The 19,595-nt window shown below is 40.7% G+C and overlaps 1 long non-coding RNA gene and 1 pseudogene across 1 annotated transcript; both read left to right on the top strand.

The window, feature by feature from the left end:
• Nucleotides 1–19,595, top strand: part of LOC113047749 (thyrotropin-releasing hormone-degrading ectoenzyme-like) — a 147,103-nt pseudogene that overhangs the window by 25,822 nt on the left and 101,686 nt on the right.
• Nucleotides 3,319–4,504, top strand: LOC113048226 (uncharacterized). Its single transcript, XR_003276422.1, has 3 exons — nucleotides 3,319–3,477; nucleotides 3,570–3,657; nucleotides 4,463–4,504. It is a non-coding gene; the product is annotated as an uncharacterized LOC113048226 (long non-coding RNA).

Raw genomic sequence — 19,595 nt, 5'->3', positions numbered from 1 at the left:
TTATTATTACATTTGCAAATAGCATACAATCTCTGTGAACGAAAATGATTAAATAGTAAAGATATGAATAATTTACAGATTAAAATATTTAAATGAGTTTATACAACTGTCTTAAATGTACATTATCATAACAGTTTTGAAAATAGTTCTAAAAACATGTGAAAACTCTAGGGAACAGGTTTTGTTATATTTATAAAACAAAATACATGCAGTTTTTTTTAATAAATATTTTAATAGACAATCATGATTAAATACATTTATCATTGGTATCCACGCAATTTGTCATTTGCTTTCCTTTGCAATCCGACCAAATTACTGTTTCATGCACGATTGGTTGCTGTGTTAAATAATTTGCATAGCAACAAGATACTGATTGGTCGAATTCGGCAGCGCTGCTGCAGCCGTTACGGAATTTTCTCTGTCATTACGGAGAGAGGGAAGAAGCACTTCTGAAACACACGTCCAGGCATTTTGCTTCTGTCTTTTTCGACTTAAAAGCTCAAAAATATTAAGAAGCTGGATTTAAATGATCAAATAGTTTGTAGACGAAATGTAAAGGTGAGTTTTGATTATTTGTGTTTATAGTTTATAGTTTTTATATAATTAGTACATGTGACAAACAATTTAAATGTTTCAACTACTCAAAGCGAAATTAGAAACGTAAATTTAGCATATACGACAGCATGCAATGCTGTTATCCATTTGTGTACACTTTTTGACATTTTTAAAGCAGTTAATTACTTAAATATTACGTTACAATACACAATATGTCATAGGCATAGCAACACGACATTGATTGGCCAAATAATTTTCAAACAGAACGGAGAGCGGGAAGCAGACGACCATGGCTTTGTCGTCGATGTCGTCAGAAGAACTCCTATTAAAATTAACAGAGGCCGGACTCTAATTCTCAGAGGAAGAAAACAAAAAATTCAAAGGTGAGTTTTATATTTAATCAAATCAAAAATGTATAAAATGTTACAGCTATTTAAGCATGTCATTAGCAAGTTTATTTAGCTTATGTACGAATCCAGTGCTATTAACCGTCCGCTTATAGTATAAAGTGATTTAGTTTGTGTGCTGCAATTCTGGTAAATTAAGTTATGCCTGGTTCAGATTAATTTACAAGATTTTTGCGTCTGTTATGATAGTCACGGTGTCTCGCCCACACACACTGTCGCTCACTCACTCGCGCGCGCGCACACACACACACACACACACTCACTCACTGTTGCTCGCTCACTTACTCACTCACTCACTCTTGACAGAACCTTCGTGGATGACCGTTAAAAATTAAACATGCTAGTCATGATGTCGTGAAGCATCGCACTCGCGACATTGTTTGTCGCCTATTATGAAAGTGACGTGACATTCAGCCAAGTATGGTGACCCATGCTCAGAATTCGTGCTCTGCATTTAACCCATCCGAAGTGCGCGCACACACACAGAGCAGTGAACACACCCACACACTGTGAACACACACCCGGAGCAGTGGGCAGTTATGACACACTATACGAGATGAAACTATTGAATCTTGCGTCCCGACGCCCGTTGTGGTTTATGAATCCCCACGACACCCTGCGTCAAACTGATCTGTTAAATGTTATCATGTAATCTGAACCAGGCATTAATTTAACGTTTGACATTCGTTACACATACAGTTTCATACCTATTAAACTCTGTGCATTTCATGTTTTCAGCCCAAACCCAACTCAGATATACAAATAACGTCCGTCTTGTGCATGTTCAGAAAGTATACATCTTGCAAAAGTCCAGACAAACTTGTGACGTGTGTTCTTTGTGTTCTGCCCATCACTCTTTCCCTGTGTTTAAAATAGTGTGATTAACGTTAGCTGATTCTGCCCTATCTATAAGTCATATACATTTCATTCATTGTAAGTTTTTTGAAACTTAGCAAATGTCTCTTTGACTCTTAGATTTTGAAGTTGATGGGGAAACTGTCAGTGCTGGTCTCACGGATCACATGATAGCACAACTTTTTGAGAAGTCTTTTAAGAAGCAAGTTAAATTTATCAAACTTATCCAACAACTTGAAGAGAACCAGAGTGAAGAACCGTCTGAAAGTCTGACTACACCTTCAGCTTTGAGGCAAGTATTAGTATTGTTTTATTTATGTTCCCTTATATTTTCTTCTGGTTTACTGATTTTCTTTAAGTTCTTAAATTTTGTATTAATTTTTTTTCCAGAATGACATTGATGTCAGTCTTGATAAAGCACAGTAAAACTGCACTTCAAAGTCTGAAAGATTTCACAGAAGTAACTTTATTAGAAGTCTATTAACCCAAAACTCTGATGCTTCAAAACTTCAATAAAGAGATCGTAAAATAAGTCCAAATGAATTAAGTCGATTAATTAATTTGTTTATTTAAAATCTGGCCATCATTTAATGTTACAAAAAGTGCATAATGCTGCTAATTTTTGTTGGTTTCGACATATAACTCTGAAGTGATTTCAGTATATGTGAGTACTTTTTGAACATTCCAGAACATTTTATCAATATCTGCGTTTACATGGACACTTGTAATTTAATTGATGGCTCAATCGGACTAAAAAACCTTCATGTAAAAACCTTAATCGATCTGATTTAGCTTGATCCGGATGAAATTTAGATCGGAATGAAATGGGCGGTTTATCCCTTTTGTAATCCGATCGAGAGAACCGGATTGAAAACCGAAACTGAAAGGACTGTGCAATGACGTTAAATAGCGTAATGACGTATGACGCGTGGAACGAGCTGTTCTTCCTGTTGAATAAAGTGTCATATTAATAAGTTTCCCAGCATTCAAAAATCCTAATTTCACTCGCGTCTCTGTGAAGTGAAGCAGGACAACGTCCCACCAGTCCTTGTTTTGGATTCTTATCCAAAGATGTCTGGTTTTGGCCGTGGTGAGGGGCATTTTTCCTGCGTGATCAATAAGCAGCACGGCAAAACGGTTAATCTGCTCTAAATTATGACCAGAGACAAATTAATATTATGTCTGCTGTTTAAAACAAATAAATAACCAATAGAGGAGAATATTTATGCACGAACAGCCGGAAACTCTGTATATTTGTGCAGTGTGCACGTCAAAACATCAAATCCACATAAACGCGCACATCAACCCGATTACTTTATTTATCATTCATTTAAACACCTTTTTCGGATTCATCAATTGTATTGATTTCATTCTGATTGTGTCCATGTAAACGTAGCTAATGCTGTTAAAATTCAGAGATCATTTTGGTCACTATAATCGTGATATGAACATTTCATACTGTTTCATCTCTATTCTGTGTCATTCCTCTGTCTAAACAGCCAAGAGCAAAGAATTTCAGCCCCATTCCTCGTCTTCTCACTACCAAATTCCCAAAGGATGTTCAGTTAAAATTGGATAACAAAGAATCATGTCATAAGATCAGCACTTACCGGCATAAAATTGTACGAGTGCTGCACGAGACTATGGCTCAGCACACACTGTAAGTTTAATAAACACTATTTTGTTTTTTAAATTCCAAACCCTGGTAAACATTTGTAGTAAATTTGCACACTTTTTTTAATCTTCTGATAGATATCCTTCAAACAGTGACTATGTTTGTGCAGTCAAGGCTCTTATCTCCAAATACCCTTACCTGAGAGATGCAGAGGGAAATGGATATGTAAGTCAACTGTTTAATATTTATTTTTTAGACATTAATGTAATATACAATTTATAGACATGCTTAAAAGGTCATGAAACCTGCTGTTTCAGCACCAGTTGGTTCTTGCTACAGTTTAATTTTTTTTTGTTAAAATTCTATTATGGCAATATTCACTAGTTCAGTGCTGAAAAATAGTTTAAAGTTCCCATTAGAGCATGGTGTGTGAACTGTTGCTTTATACTATGGTGAGAAAAGAAATAACATTAATTATTATTTTTTTTTTTTTTCGTATTTGTATTTGTTATTCCAGGAAATGGGTCGAATGCATGCCGTAAATTTAAGCCGGTGTTTCCAGGATTCCTTCAGCAAAATTGTGTCCAATGTTTTGAGTTTGGCTAAGGGGAAATCCGTTATAGAAGCACATTACATGGATGCCAGAAGAGAAGCTGTTGCAGAGAGTCTTTGTGGTATGCATGTTTTCCGTTTAGACAGCTTGTATTGAAAATACAATTTGAATATTGTACGTCTTTATACAGGCTATAAGCTGCCTGGGGGGCGGGATGTTAAATCACTAATTCAAGAGTAAAACGTTCACATTTTTTAAATAAGAAATTAATAATTATTTTTTTAAAAAGTAATTTTCGGCCAAGTGCATCTAGAAGTTTTGGCCCTGAATTTATTCGGTGCATCCCTGAAAGTAAGATGAAATAAAAACTATTCTGGCTTAAGTGTAGATAGACAGTTGTAACTAGTCATTGGGAACATGAATTTAATCCAGATTTACTTTTGATGTTTGTAATATTGTTTTTTCCATTCTGTTTAGGAAGAACCAGCCACACCATATCCCACTGTACAGATTTTGGGAACGTCTAACTGGAAACAGGTCTTCAGCGAGAAGAGAATTTTCAGCACTGTGAAAATGAAGGGATCTTTGCTGAGCAGTTGGGGTGGAGGACGGTGATCTCTCTGCTTTTTGCACGTATTTTGTATTCAACCTTTCGTCCCTCATACAACAGGAACACACTACTCTTTCTCCAAAGGCATGTGTTGAAGCTAACTGCACCTGGTGACAAACCATTGCCAACTGCTGTTGTCAGGATTATTTTATCTTAGACTGAGAGGATGCCACGACCCTATGCATGTCCAAATTGTTCCTCACAGACATTCATGAATATTGCTGCTTCCTTAAGCAAAAGACACCAATTCAAACATTGTTGGGAGTTTTCATCAGAAAGCATGTTGAGTGATTATGAAAAAGTGATTGGAACAAGCATACGCACTCCATTTACATCTTTACCCAGAGAGCTTCAAAATACACTTAAAAGTCACAAAAGTTGTCAAGCCATAAATTTTGCAGGTAAAACACTTCAACGTGTAAATAATGTAAAGTACAGCACCAAAGATGTGTTTGTTATTGATGTTGTGCATACAGAGGAAGTTCCTTTATTCTTTCAGGTTAAGTACGTTTTCAGTGTAGATACATTGTGGGAAACTGTTGCTCCCACAATCGTTTGACTCTCATTTCCATGCATTTCGTGTTTCAAATGATAAGGATTGGTTTTGTGTGATGCCAGCAGAGGAACTGGACCACCAGGCACTTGACCTTTATGTGGTTGATAACCATTGGTATGTAAGAGCCAGATATGCATAGTCACTCACCTACAAAACATTAGGTTTACATCTCATTAAAATGTTTATAATGCTATACATAATTTAATTACTCCTTTAAACCTGTTAATGTTATGTAAATTCAAGGCTATTGTGTGGAAGTTAAAAATTTAAAAGTCTAAGTTGTATTGTGAATAGCTTGTGAATTTTTATTGTAGATTGGAAAATGAAATTGACATTGACATTTTAGTGAAATATTTTATATTATAAATGGAGAAATGTTTTTATGTTCTGTTAAAAATGTTTTAAATCTTCATTGTAAAGTGTACAGATGTATTTACAAAACAAGAAATATTTGAACCTGTAACAAAGTATTCAAGCATGTATTTATGTGTATTGTGAATAGCTTGTTATTTTTTTTGTAGATGGGAAAATGAAATTGACATATTGTGACATTTTAGTGAAATATTTTGTAGCAAATGGAGAAATGTCCTGTTAAAAATGTTTGAAATCTTCATTGTAAACTGCAGAGATTTATTTTACAAAATAACCTGTAACAAAGTATTCAAATACAATGTATTTATGTGTATTGTTTCTCATATTAAATTGATTTTATTCAATAGAAAAATGGCCTTTAATAGTTCTTGAAGGAACATATTTGACAAGGTTAAGGTACAAAAGGGCTTGTCACTGGGGTGGTACCTTAAAGGATCAAATTTGTACCTTAGATAAAGGTACAATATTGTACCAGTAAGTAAAAAAAAAAAAAAAGGTACATTTTGGTTTTCCATGGTACAAATCATGTCCTTAAAGGTACAAACTATAATGGTACAAATATGTTACTTCACATTAAGGTACAATTTTGTACCAGTAAAAGGTACCGCCCCAGTGACAAGGGTTTGTACCTTCTTTGGTACAAAATTGTACCTTTTTTTCCGAGAGTGCAGGAGATGAATAACATAAAGTCTTTAATAGTAAACCACAGAAAAACCGACAGGGAATCCAGGAGGAAGGCAAACCAATGACGTGTATACATAAACAATACTGGACAACATAAGAAACAGAATGGGGAGTACTTATCCCAACTCAAACAAGGGACTAATGACTAGATTAACAGAACACAGGTGAACATAATAAACTAATCAAAACAAGAGGAAAAAAGTAGGTCAAGGAACTCAAGTGAAAACAAACTCAAAGTTCATGAACAAAACATAACCGTGACAGCTATCGGGTTAGAAAAATATTTTTCTCCAGCAACCTTAACAGAGTCTTGGTAACTCACCATGCAGTCTCTACATGGAGCTTATCTTTCTTCCACTTTCTTTCAGTTCCCTTTCGAAGGGAACTTCGACAATACGTCAACGACGCTATGGGGAACGCCTCAGGTGTGACAGGTGTCTGAAATCAAATATCAACTCACAGCAATCATGCTGACCGGCGACAGCCGTGAATCATCAGCTTGAATGATGAGCGTGCGACCTGGATATAAAAAGGGCGCCTTGAAACCATGACAATATCCTTTTCGTCTTCAGGGACTGTTTTGTCTGATTTAAACGTCTGCTTACAGCGAAGAAATGAAACGCACATCTAAGGCAAGTCCTAAAAGTTTTGTGAAATGTGCTGACCCGTGCCCAAGATATTTGTCGCCGGGTGACACTCACAAGATGTGTGTGTACTGTTTGGGTGAAGAGCACGCACAGGATGCTCTTGAGGGAGCATCCTGTGCAAATTGTGAGCGTTTTCCTATGAAAACGCTCCGGTCTCGTCGGGCTCTCTTCTCGAGGGAAGCGTCTGGTCCTCGCGGAGGACGCCGAGGACGCCGAGGCAGAGTGGCGACGCGCTTCATGGGGCTCCCAGATGGAGCTCGCTGACAGTCTCGAGAGGGGCGTTAACCTCTCGGACGCGTCATCGGCTGACGAGAGTGAGCTGCAGGTGGATGACGGAGACTTTTCTCCTACTTATACTGCAGCGAGTGCTCTTCAGGCCGGGCAAGAGATGGCTGAGGAGGATGATTTAGATCCTCAACCTCGTCAGCCATCCTGCCCCGTGTACGCAGAACTGGTGGAAGTTATGGAGCGCGCCACTGACAAACTTCAGTTGCCATGGCGGCGCGCTCAGGGAGAGATCGTTCGCGGTCGTTTGGATGATCGGTTTCTCCCTGAACATAGACCACCAGCTCAGCAGAGCCTTCCATTCCTTCCTGATCTCCATTCAGAGATCGAGAGGGCATGGAAGAAACCGTACTCTGCCCGTATTCATCGACATCAGCGGGGCAACTACGCTGATGTTGAGGGGATCGGTGAGTATGGTTATGTGTCGATGCCGCCCACTGAAGAGACATTTGCGAACTATCTCGTTTCTGGGCGGGTGTCGACACTAAAAGCTCCGACTCTGCCATCCACGCCCCTTAAAGCCACGGCTCGCTTGAATGGCAGAGCGTACACGGCGGCAGGTCAGGCTGGTGCTGTCCTTCATACCATGACAGTGCTCCAAGCCTACCAAGCTGACCTGCTGCAGGATCTTGACCAGGGGGCAGGGCTGTCCCCTGAGGCAGTCGCTGAGTTGCGCCGGACCACAGATTTGTCCCTCCGGGCCACCAAACAGACTGCTGCCGCGATCGGCCGATCGATGGCGGCGATGGTGGCCACAGAGAGGCATCTGTGGCTCAACTTGGCTGATATCGGGGAGAATGAAAAATCCCTTCTCCTTGATTCACCAGTTTCGCCTGCTAAACTTTTTGGCACCTCCGTTGAGGCGGTGGTTGGAAAGTTTAGGGAGGCGAAGGCGCGCTCAGCTGCATTTAAGACCTGCATACCTCTGAGATCCGGGCCCCAGCCCAGGCAGGCGGGAGGACCTGGTCAGTCTTGGTCTGAGGACCGTAGGCAGGACCAGAGGTCTAGTGTCGCCTCTCGTGCCCCCCCTCCATGGAGGAGTAGGACACAGAGGAGACGGACCTCCCACAAAAAGAGGGACTTAAGGGAGGTCATTCAGCACAAGCGCTGCAACGCTCAGCGGAAATAGGGTTTGATCTCCCTGGAGGGCCTTTTCTACCAGCCCTCTCCCTCTTCTTGACTCCCCAGGCGTTTACGTTACACCAGCCCTGGGGATGGGCCTTATGGTGAGAACTATGTTCTGATGGCCCACTGTAGCAACTGGTTGATGTGAGCGCCTCTTTTAGGCATGTAAAAGTGGGGGACCCCAGATTCATTGAGAACTCTCTGGCGAGTCTTCACTCCGCACGCCGCAGGTGAACTTTTGGTTTGTAAAATTCTGTGTGTATAACTAACACTGATTGTATTTCTCTACAGACCCTGTTCCCTGTATAGACCTAGGGGGTCATTCTTAGAGGAGCAATTAAAGTATGGACTTTAGGGCCCTGAAGCCTCCCCCAGTTGGTGGCTAGAATGAATTAGGAAGAAGCTCAAAGAAGATTTGGCTTCTGTGCTGAGTATGTGATGGCCTTCCTGTCATAACATTTTATATGCGTGGTGGGCCACCGCTCATTTCTGTTTAGCCTCAGGGCTATTAGCCACCCAGAGGGTAGAGTAGTTGGTCTTCCTAAAAAAAAAAAAAAAAACTTTTTTGCTTTAGGTTTAGACTGACGCTGGCGCTTCAGATAGATCTTCAGATAGATGTCCTGCCTATCGGTTTGTGACATTGGTATCCTGAGTACTCGCTCCCCTGAGCTCTGTTGGGTTTCAGTAGGTTGAGTGTTTTCACGGCCTCTCAATCAAGTAGGCTGTGGCTCCTCCGAGCCCTCAGGTAGATCTATGCTTGTAGGTCGGCCCTCATCCGGGCCGCCTCTGTAGCTGGCCTAGGCTATGCTAGGGATGTTGGAGGCGTGTTGCTAAGTATAGCTGCCACATTCATTATGTGTTAGGCTTCCTCCCCTTGATTTCAGCCTCCTCCCTTAAATGGGAGTTGTTGGCCAAGGCCCGCCCCTTTCTCTGCATTCAGGGGTGATAGAGTAATGCAGGGTGGTAGCTGAGGTAGGATCAGTCTGGCAGGGTTAGGCCATCTTTCGCTCTGCGAAGTGAGAGTTTGTCAGACCCTGCCGAACAGAGATGTTTTTGGGCCTCTAGAGCTGGCTCCACTCAGCCCGTTGAGCTAATCGCTCGACCGATGGGTTGAAGTGGGTTGGCTTGCAATTTAGCCCCCCCGCTCCCCTAGGCTGGGCGCAGGACAAATCCCTGTCACCCTTTGGAGCCACTTGCAGGCCTGCTCCCTGTCTAACATTGCAGGGGCATATGGTTGTTACTCCCCCGCTAACTCAGGGTAGTTTTGAGTAGTCCATTCTAAGCTCTGTATGTATCTACCTCACACCACGATGGCTCCGGTTGAGCAGGGAGTTCTTTGCTATTGCTATTTGCTGAGTACACTGCCTCTGGCAATGTGATTAGGTACCAGGATGCTGTAGCAACAGATTTCTGCCGCGAAGGCTGCACAGTTGGGTAGTAGGCCCCAGCAGGCCTCCTTGACGGAATAGCCCCCAATAGGGCTCCTAGGCCAGCTCACCTTCGGTGGTTGGCCCTGGTAGTTCGGGCAGAAGGCTCACTGCTGATTAGTAGGCCTTAACAGGCCTCCTCTGAGGTGGGTCGCAACATTGTGGAACATACACTTGGACAAAACTATAGGAAAAGTTTTTAATAGTATGGTTCCAGCAGTGTTCGGTAAAGTAGCAGAATAGACTCGCTATCAGCTAGCAGGCTCGACCAGGCCTCCCTGTTAGGCGAGTCCCCAGCAGCAGTTACATCCAGCTGATTAGACTGTTTCAGGTAGTAGGCCTCTTCAGGCCTCCCTGAAGGTGGGCTCCCACATTTTGTGGTGGTCAGGTAGTAGGCTTTACTAGGCCTCCCTGAGGGTTTAATCCCACATACTGTGGTTACTAGGTGGCAGGCCCCACAGGCCTCCCTGGAGTTGAATTCCCGCTTCTTTGAACTGTAAGGTAGTAGGCCTCATAAGGCCTCCCTGAAGGCAAAGCCCCAAAGACAGTCAACTGCACTGCCAGTCTGGCTCACTATCAGCTATGGTTTTCAGGTAGTAGGCCTCTCCAGGCCTCCCTGAAAGTAAGCTTTCCTGCACTGTGTTTATCAGGTAGTAGGCCTCACTAGGCCTCCCTGAAGTTGAGCTCCCACATACTGTGGTTGTCACGTAGTAGGCCTCACCAGGCCTCCCTGGAGTTGAGTTCCAAATGACTTTCAGTTTCCACTTAAGGTGGTTATCTGGTAACAGGTAGTAGGCCTCTCTAGGCCTCTCTGTAGGTGAACTCCCACATATTGTGGTTATCAGATAGCAGGCTTCACCAGGCCTCTCTGAAGGTGAGCTCCCACATACTGTGAGCTCCCACATACTGTGGTTGTCAGGTAGTAGGCTTCTCCAGGTCTCCCTGGGAGTAGTTTCACGGTGATGCTGGGTTTCGTAAGCTAGTGGCCACTTACTTTCAGTTTAGCAGTCCTTATCAGGCAGCTACCGGAGGTGAGTTTGCGCCCTGGCTCGGCTCAAGTTTTTATTCTCTGCTACGGGTTCCCTCCTGGAACCTTTTTATCCTGCTACAGCCTGGTTGCCTACCAGGTAGATCTTATGCTCCCCTCACTGAGGGTCAATGTGAGTATGTGGTCTCCTGAGTCTGGTCAGTCGGTCGTAGGCCTCTCATGAGGCCTCCCAGTTAGATCAGTCCTTAGGCCCTCACAGGCCTCCTCAGTGTTTTTTGAAACACTGGGTAGATCCGTGGATCGAGTAGAGAAACTCCCCTCGCTGGCAAGGGTTGTAAAGCACTATGCTGAGTCATACTCTCCAGGATATCCCGTCTCTGAGATCCGGGCCGAGTGGTTCACTGCCTGCTCCGCAGTTCCTCGGGCTGGATGCCTTCCTAAAGGCAAGTGTCCAGAGGCTCTGTCTTCGGACAGACAGGAAGTGGCCAGTCTGTAGTGTCTTATGTAGTGACACCAGGTCAGGCCTGCCTGGTGGCATTTCAGGTGGCATTCCCCTGAATAGTGACTGGCTGGGGTTCCCTCGGGTTCCCTAGCCACATTCCCTAGAAGGGACCCCTTCTAAGAAGTTGAAGTTGTGGTCCTAGGCCCTTGAGCAGGCCCAGGTAGACCTTTCACTAAACTATGTTTATGGAGGTTTTCTGTGGTATCATATAGCTTGGGCTATGACCGTAGGGAGTGCTGTCACTGACAGCCCTGTGTGACCTGAGGGTGAGTGGTTCTAGCGTTCATTGAATTGCTGGTTCTGACAGTTGTCACTGCCATTGGGCATGCACTCCCTTTAGCATGGCGGTGTGGGTATTTCGTTCCCCATAGCGTCGTTGACGTATTGTTGAAGTTCCCTTCGAAAGGGTACGTCTCAGGTTACAAATGTAACCTTGGTTCCCTGAGAACAGGGAACGAGACAATACGTCTCCCAGCCATGCCTCAGGGTCTGCCTGCCAAACAGTCCCTTCAGACGAAAGGATATTGTCATGGTTTCAAGGCGCCCTTTTTATATCCAGGTCGCACGCTCATCATTCAAGCTGATGATTCACGGCTGTCGCCGGTCAGCATGATTGCTGTGAGTTGATATTTGATTTCAGACACCTGTCACACCTGAGGCGTTCCCCATAGCGTCGTTGACGTATTGTCTCGTTCCCTGTTCTCAGGGAACCAAGGTTACATTTGTAACCTGAGACGTTTTTCTCTATTCCTCTCTGGATGCATGAGTATCCTTTTTAAACCAAGGCTGCATTCCTTAATCTTAAATGGAGCTACAGAGTCTAAAACTTTGGCATTCCAAATATAAAAATGAGAAAGCTGCTCTTCAGCCAACTCTGAGAAAGAGGACACAAGTGAAAACAGCCCTGATAAAAGCATCTTCAAAATGAAATAGAACTAACAAACCACATGCAACAACCACATGAATTTACATTTAACATTGAAATGTTGAGTATAGTCCTAAACAATATTGGTTTATGAACAGAATTCATAATTTTTTATATTACTGTGAGGGAGACCTAATGAAATAACCTGATTAAGAGTATGATCTTTTTCATAAGTAGAACATGTCACAGAAAATGTGAGATTAAAAGAGTCAATAATTTGCAGAAAATCATTTGCCAAAGGTCCAAAGGGACCTTTAAAAACCCTTAAAAAATTCATATATATTGGGATGGTCAAGACACACAAAACGGCATTCTCTGGATTTATCTCAAGTAAAAAGAGAGCGTTTAGTGAAGGATTTTCTGTGCAAAGCACTTTTTCCTGCAAGATTCCTCCTCGTAGAGTTTGTTCCTCTGGCTTTTTTCCTCAGGGTGTGTTAGGTCAATTATTTTATAAACTGATTAAAAAATAGCCGTTTCTCTTACAACAGTCTCTTTCTGCACAATATATTGAGTCACCTCCAGTTTTATTAATCTTCCACATTCTGCTTTAGTAGGGTTTTCATCTTCCTTACTGGAATATCCTGTATTTTAGACTGAACTCCCAGAACTTTGAATCTAGTTTAGTGTGACAGATCGCTTGATTAGATGTTGGTTTATGCTGAACATATTGTTTTATTCAGGCTGTAAAGGGCGTCATGATTGATGCTTTTGTGCAAGTTTAGATCTGGGATGCACAAGGACAGTACAGATATATACAAGAAATATACACAACCTTTCAAACTAATTCATCCACAGAGCTACTGCTGCAGAAACTCATTATCAAATATGTGGCTACATTTAGTGAAAGACTCAGAAATATGAACCTAAAGTAGAAGTGGCCTGAAGTTGTTTTCATACCATCACCTCTGTGCATGTGTGTGTGTTTTGCGGGAACATTTGCCTGGACACAAAGCGGTGCATGCATGTGTAATTAAGAGTGTTTATATTGCATGTACATGTGTATGCATGTGTTTGAGCAGTGCATGTGTTTGTGTGTGCATATGAGCAGAATCAATGTGGTAAATCCCACATCAGCGTAAGTCATTTTGGCCTCATCTGTTGCTGTGTGGTGATGTAACAGTTTCCAGGGAGCTGCGGACCGCCATTGGAAGAAAAAGAAAGAGACAATAGTGCAGGGTGATGAATGATGGAGGGGTTAAGAGCAGGAATGTTTGGAGCTGAATCAGGAATGGATGGGTGGATGTGGTGAAAGAGCTCTGGTCCAGAGAGTGATGAAGACTGTCTTTATGTTTTAATTGTCTCGACCCCGAGAGGGCAAATAGCTGGCTGGGCAGGAAGGCCTTGACCAATCACAGCGCTCTGTCAGCCAGTGGCTGCGGCCTGAGGCTACAGAGGCTAAATCTATAACACGCTGCTATAAAAAGCACATCACAGACACTGAACCCTGACAAAACAATGGGAGACCACATGGACACTCCTCCCGCCTTTTACCATATTCAATTAAAATATGTATCTAAAATAGGATTAACAGCATGTCATTTATGATTCTTAAAAACCTGTCACGACGACTCCAGCTTAACAGATTAAATTCTTAACAGCCTATGAATAATTAGCCCTTTAGCTTGTGTTTTGTGATTTATACACCAAACAGCTCATTGATTTCACTCATCAAGAAACAATCATGGCCAGTCTGAGCGTAAAATGAAGAATATGAGGTTAATAATGGACAGAAACTCAAACCAAAACGCACACAACATGAAGTCAAATATTATGTGATCCAGAGATAATATCATTAACCCTACAAGATGAGTTCAACGTATGAAACCCATTGAGACCGATTTATTCAGCTGAAATATGCAAGAAATAAAGATGTTAATGGTCAAAACATCAGTACGTATTTGTTGAAAGTGCTCAGCAAATAATTGAATCGCTCAGAAAGTTGAAGCAATAATGGGGCTGGTTAGATTCTAGATTAATTATATTAATCATTTCACGTGTCATGTGATTTTAGAACAACCGTTCCACTGCAAGTCAAAATAAACTGGTGCGCTGCTGCACCAAAATGAGTCCATGAATCCTCAAAAATGCCTCAGAAACTGTGATAAAAACAGATGTAGCCGAACATTGATAAGCAGTTATGAATGCATGAGCTATGCGATACCTGCCAAATAGTGAGCCATTTTTAACTCACATGTTATAAGTGCTTAATAAATACATTTATAAAAATAGGCTATTATAACCAGACTGCATGAAAATGGCAAAGGGAACCTTAATGTAAAGTGTTACAGATTTTTCATAATGATAATCATTTTTGATAATGTAGTCAAAAACATTATATGTAATATATTTTTAAATACAAACCTGATACCAAAAAAGTTGGGACACTGTACAAATTGTGAGTAAAAAAGGAATGGAATAATTTACAAATCTCATAAACTTAGATTTTATTCACAATAGAATATAGGTAACATATCAAATGTTGAAGTTGAGACATTTTGAAGTGTCATGCCAAATATTGGCTCATTTTGGATTTCATGAGAGCTACACATTCCAAAAAATTTGGGACAGGTAGCAATAAGAGGCCAGAAAAGCTAAATGTACATATAAGGAACAGCTGGAGGACCAATTTTCAACTTATTAGGTCAATTGGCAATACGATTGGGTATAAAAAGAGCCTCTCTCGTAAGGGTCAAGGCCGGAAAATCACACTGGATGCCCGTGATCTTCAGGCCTTTAGGCGGCACTGCATCACATACAGGAATGCTACTGTAATGGAAATCACAACATGGGCTCAGGAATACTTCCAGAAAACATTATCGGTGAAAACAATCCAGCGTGCTATTCGGCATTACTGGCTAAACTCTATAGGTCAGAAAAGAAGCCATATCTAAACATGATCCAGAAGCGCAGGCATTTTCTCTGGGCCAAGGCTCATCTAAAATGGACTGTGGCAAAGTGGAAAACTGTTCTGTGGTCAGATGAATCAAAATTGGAAGTTCTTTTTGGAAAACTGGGACACCATGTCATCCGAACTAAAGAGGACAAGGACAACCCAAGTTGTTATCAGCGCTGTGTTCAGAAGCCTGCATCTCTGATGGTATGGGGTTGCATGAGTGCATGTGGCATGGGCAACTTACACATCTGGAAAGGCACCATCAATGCTGAAAGGAATATCCAAGTTCTAGAACAACATATGCTCCCATCCATCGTCTTTTTCCGGGAAGATCTTGCATTTTTCAACATGACAATGCCAGATCACATACTGGATCAATTACAACATCATGGCTGTGCAGAAGAAGGATCCGGGTAATGAAATGGCCAACCTGCAGTCCAGATCTTTCACCCATAGAAAACATTTGGCACATCATAAAGAGGAAGATGCAACAAAGAAGACCTAAGACAGTTGAGCAACTAGAAGCCTGTATTAGACAAAAATGAGACAACATTCCTATTACTAAACTTAAGTAACTTGTCTCCTCAGTCCCCAGACATTTGCAGACTGTTATAAAAAGAAGTAGGGATGCCATACAGTGGTAAACATGGCCTTGTCCACATTTTTTTAAGTTGATGCGATGAAATTTAAAATCAGACATTTGAGACATTTGATATGTCTATGTTATCTGTTGTATTATGAATGAAATATTGAAATTTGAAACTTCCACATCATTGCATTCTGTTTTTAGTCACAATTTGTACAGTGTCCCAACTTTTTGGGAATCAGGTTTGTATAATGTTGTGAAATGTATTTTTCCCTTCATTTTTTTATGTGTCACTGTAAAATAACAATTATTCAGTCTAATGAATCAAATATGGAGTATAAATCATTTATTATTGGCTTCAATTCTGTGAACTCACAAGCATTTTTACAAAAAACGGAAATTGTGAACTCACAAACATTTTTACAAACACAGAAGTAAACAACAACTGACTCTTGATTGTTGTTGACTAAAAAAAAGCTTCCTAAAAAGCATTTTCATCATCGCCAGTTCCGTTCTGGCTGGAGTTTAGGTCTCAGTTCTAAACCTGGCTCCAGTATTAAACAACCTTTAACTAGGGTGGCCACATGTGCCGTTCATACGGGACACGTCCCGGTCAGGATTTTAATATTGCCTAAAACATCCAGAGAAGTTTGACCAATAACATGCCGGTATTGTACATAATCGACCAGTTGTGGGGCTGCATGTTAGAAGGTGAGATCTAGAGGGAACGATCAAAGCGATGTAAAAATGTGCACGTGTTTGTTCATTTGATTGACTTGAAGCGTCACTGCACACAAATCCCAAAAAAAAAACAAAGTGCGCCACAATGCTTCAAGTCAAATGAACAAACAAAGTGATTCAAAAGCATAAGGAGTCATCTGCTCTGCTCTTCATAGCTCCCGTGAATGTTACACAACGATCAACCTGCACAGTGCAGATAACCAAAACCTGGATATTTTAGGCATTATTAAAATCCTGGCTGGGATGTGTCCCGTATGAACGGCGCATATGGCCACCCTACCTTTAACATTTAAAAACTACATCATTTCATATAAAGATCATCATTAAGATAAAGGAACAGAGATTTTCCCCTCTCAGATTAGCCCAAATAGCATTTGGCCTCAGCAATTCTTGTCCCAACCAATGAATTCACATGGGTTGTTGAGGTGGGTTGTTTCTCCTTGAGGGTATTCTGTTGTAACTGTAATTTACTATTTCATTCCTGCTTAGCCTGACTGTTGCCTTGGGCTATAAAAATTATCATCAAATTAAGTGTCTGCAGAGCTTTATAATTCTCTATAATGGGACTATACAGTATATCTGTCTTACTTATTTTCTTTGCTTGTCTCTCTCTGTCTTCTAAATGGACTCTAGACAATGTGAGACTCAGAGAGCTGTGACATTATTCTAGAGCTAACTGCAAGTATCTATACATAAACGTATACATAAAATAGCAATAGCAAGTGTTCCTTGGAGATGCACAGAGGGTCTGCTGTGGCTTTGTTTTTCAAAAACACTGTTCTTCAAAAAAAGACAATAGCGTGTATTATAGTCTTACTCATACAACTGCCTGCTGTTGAATCTGCTTGCTTTTAGATGGAAAAGCTGCTCACAACCTCTGTTTTCTTTGTAATAAAAGCATAACAAATTAGATTTGGCAAACAATTAAGTGTATCTTCTTCTTTGGAAAGCGTCAAATAATTTTACAATGCAGTGTAAGGTTCAATAATAAGGTTATAAGGTTAAATTTTTTAATAGAAGTAAATTTATTAAAGTCTATTATTATTGTAAAGTACTACCTAAAGAATGTATTTTGAGCGTTCACTTTAAAAATATTAACAGCAACTCAGCATGTAAGAGATACTTCTGCTGCACATATAAATGAATGTGCCTCTAACATACTGTACAACATTTGAAATTACATGTAACGGGTGGAACTGGGGAAGGAGGAAGTTTTCTGAAAGTATCCTGCAATCTGCTACAGCAAACGCTGGTCAAGTATTTGAAAGTGTAACCAATCATCTGCACTCTAACAATGTGATCACTAGCAGATTAAGTTAAGGACCTATTAGCCTGTGCCATCCAGAGTTTCTTCAAAGAACTTTTTTATAGAGCAATATATTGTTATGCGCGTCTCGCGTATGCCCCAGCCCAGAGTCCTCAAATAATTAGTAGTGCTCATTTTTTTATTTCTTTTCTGTTTTCAGATTCTGATTGGTTGAGCTGGGAAAACGAGGCTATAAAATGGAAGGAGGCGGCCCCTTCATTCTCTCTCTCTTTGCCAGCCACAGACTTCTCCACTGCCACATCTTCTCCTGCTCTTATCTTGTTGTTATTTTGGAGTAGGGAGCCCCAGCCTGTTTCTGTTAGTTTAGTTATTTCTTTATTATATTGCTGGTCTCCCGATCTCATAATTTCGGTTACATTTGTGAGTTTTTTGTGTTAAAATAAAGGATTAATTTGGGATACTCCAGCCATGTCCATCTATTATGTTATGCGTCCCTTTAAACTCCTAGACCTCCTATATATATATATATATATATATATATATATATATATATATATATATATATATATATATATATATATATATATATATATATATAAAATCTTTTTTATTTTATTTTATTATTTTTTTTAAATAATAATAATAATAATAATAAAAGTCTACTCCTGCGTCAGGTGTCCCCAAACGTGTTCCTGGATGGCCACTTTCTTGCAGAGTAAAAGGTCTTCAGACTCACTAATTGTTTTGGAGCTGGTTGGAGCGAAAGTCTGCAGGACATTGCCCCTCCAGGAGCAGTATTGAACACATCTCTTCTATGTATTGCTAAGGCAAATTTCAAAGAATCTTAAATATATTTTCACACGTTTTGACAAAAGTTATTTGACAAAATCATATAAAATAAAACCATTTTGCCTGCAATTTATATTTACCTTGATTTTTCTTTGTCACATATCATATTTAATAACACTTAATATTAAAACGTTTTAGGATTCATTTGAAAAGTAGAAAATAAAAATAATGAAGACTTCATAAAGTAATAATGTATTTAATGTAACAGAGAAAGACAATCGGTTAAAAAATCAAGAACTTATAAAAATGCCAGAAGTTGACCGGCTTCTTTCTTCATTGCTGTTTCTCTGTGTTTGGACACGTATCTACATTCTGTGAGACTCTAATCCATATTTTTCTCTGTCTCGCTTTTGCCTCACTTCCTTCTCCTTGTGCCATGTCCACATTCGCATGTTCCTCTCAAGCGCTCTTGTCCTTCTCTCTCTCAAGTGCTCCTCTTTTCTTCCCTATCTTGTCTTTTTGAATCAGCTTTTTGTGTGTTTTTTCTTGTCTATTCTCGGTCAAGTCCTCTTGTCTATGTGAGCGATGTGACCTGGCCTCTGTTCTCTGACGATGGTGGCTTTTGATTTACAGAGGAGAAAGTTTTCTGGGCTTCACTGTGGAATTTTCTTTCATGGTTGAAGAGTTGTTCATGTTTTCCTGCTCCCCCTCAACTATAATAGACCTCTCCAGATCGCTCTTTACACCAGGGGATTAACAAATACGTGCACAAAAAAAAAAAAAACAGGCTTTTTGGCAATGACTCTCATCTTTCTGTGTCCCTCCTTAGCTTTTGTCTTAGCTTTTGTCTAAAAACTATTATTTACTAAACTAATAAGACACGATTTCACACTTTTTTCAGGCCATATTGTCATTATGTACGGACATTTTGTAGTGCTGGTGAAAAGCTAGTTGAAGATCCAACTAAAACTAGCCTAAGATGGTAACTGGTTTTATTTTGTTTCTAAATGGTCCAAGCTGATAATATGTGAAAGTGACATGACATTCAGCCAAGTATGGTGACCCATACGAAGTGCACACACACAGAGCATTGAACACACACCCAGAGCAGTGGGCAGCCATTTATGCTGCAGCGCCCGGGGAGCAGCTGGGGGTTTGATGCCTTGCTCAAGGGCACCTAAGTCGTGGTATTGAAGGTGGAGAGAGAACTGTA

The sequence above is a fragment of the Carassius auratus genome, chromosome 29 (genome assembly GCF_003368295.1).
Source record: "Carassius auratus strain Wakin chromosome 29, ASM336829v1, whole genome shotgun sequence".
In the NCBI taxonomy this organism is placed as follows: domain Eukaryota; kingdom Metazoa; phylum Chordata; class Actinopteri; order Cypriniformes; family Cyprinidae; genus Carassius; species Carassius auratus.
Note: the sequence above shows the minus strand (reverse complement) of the source record. Positions and strands in the feature narration are given on the sequence as shown.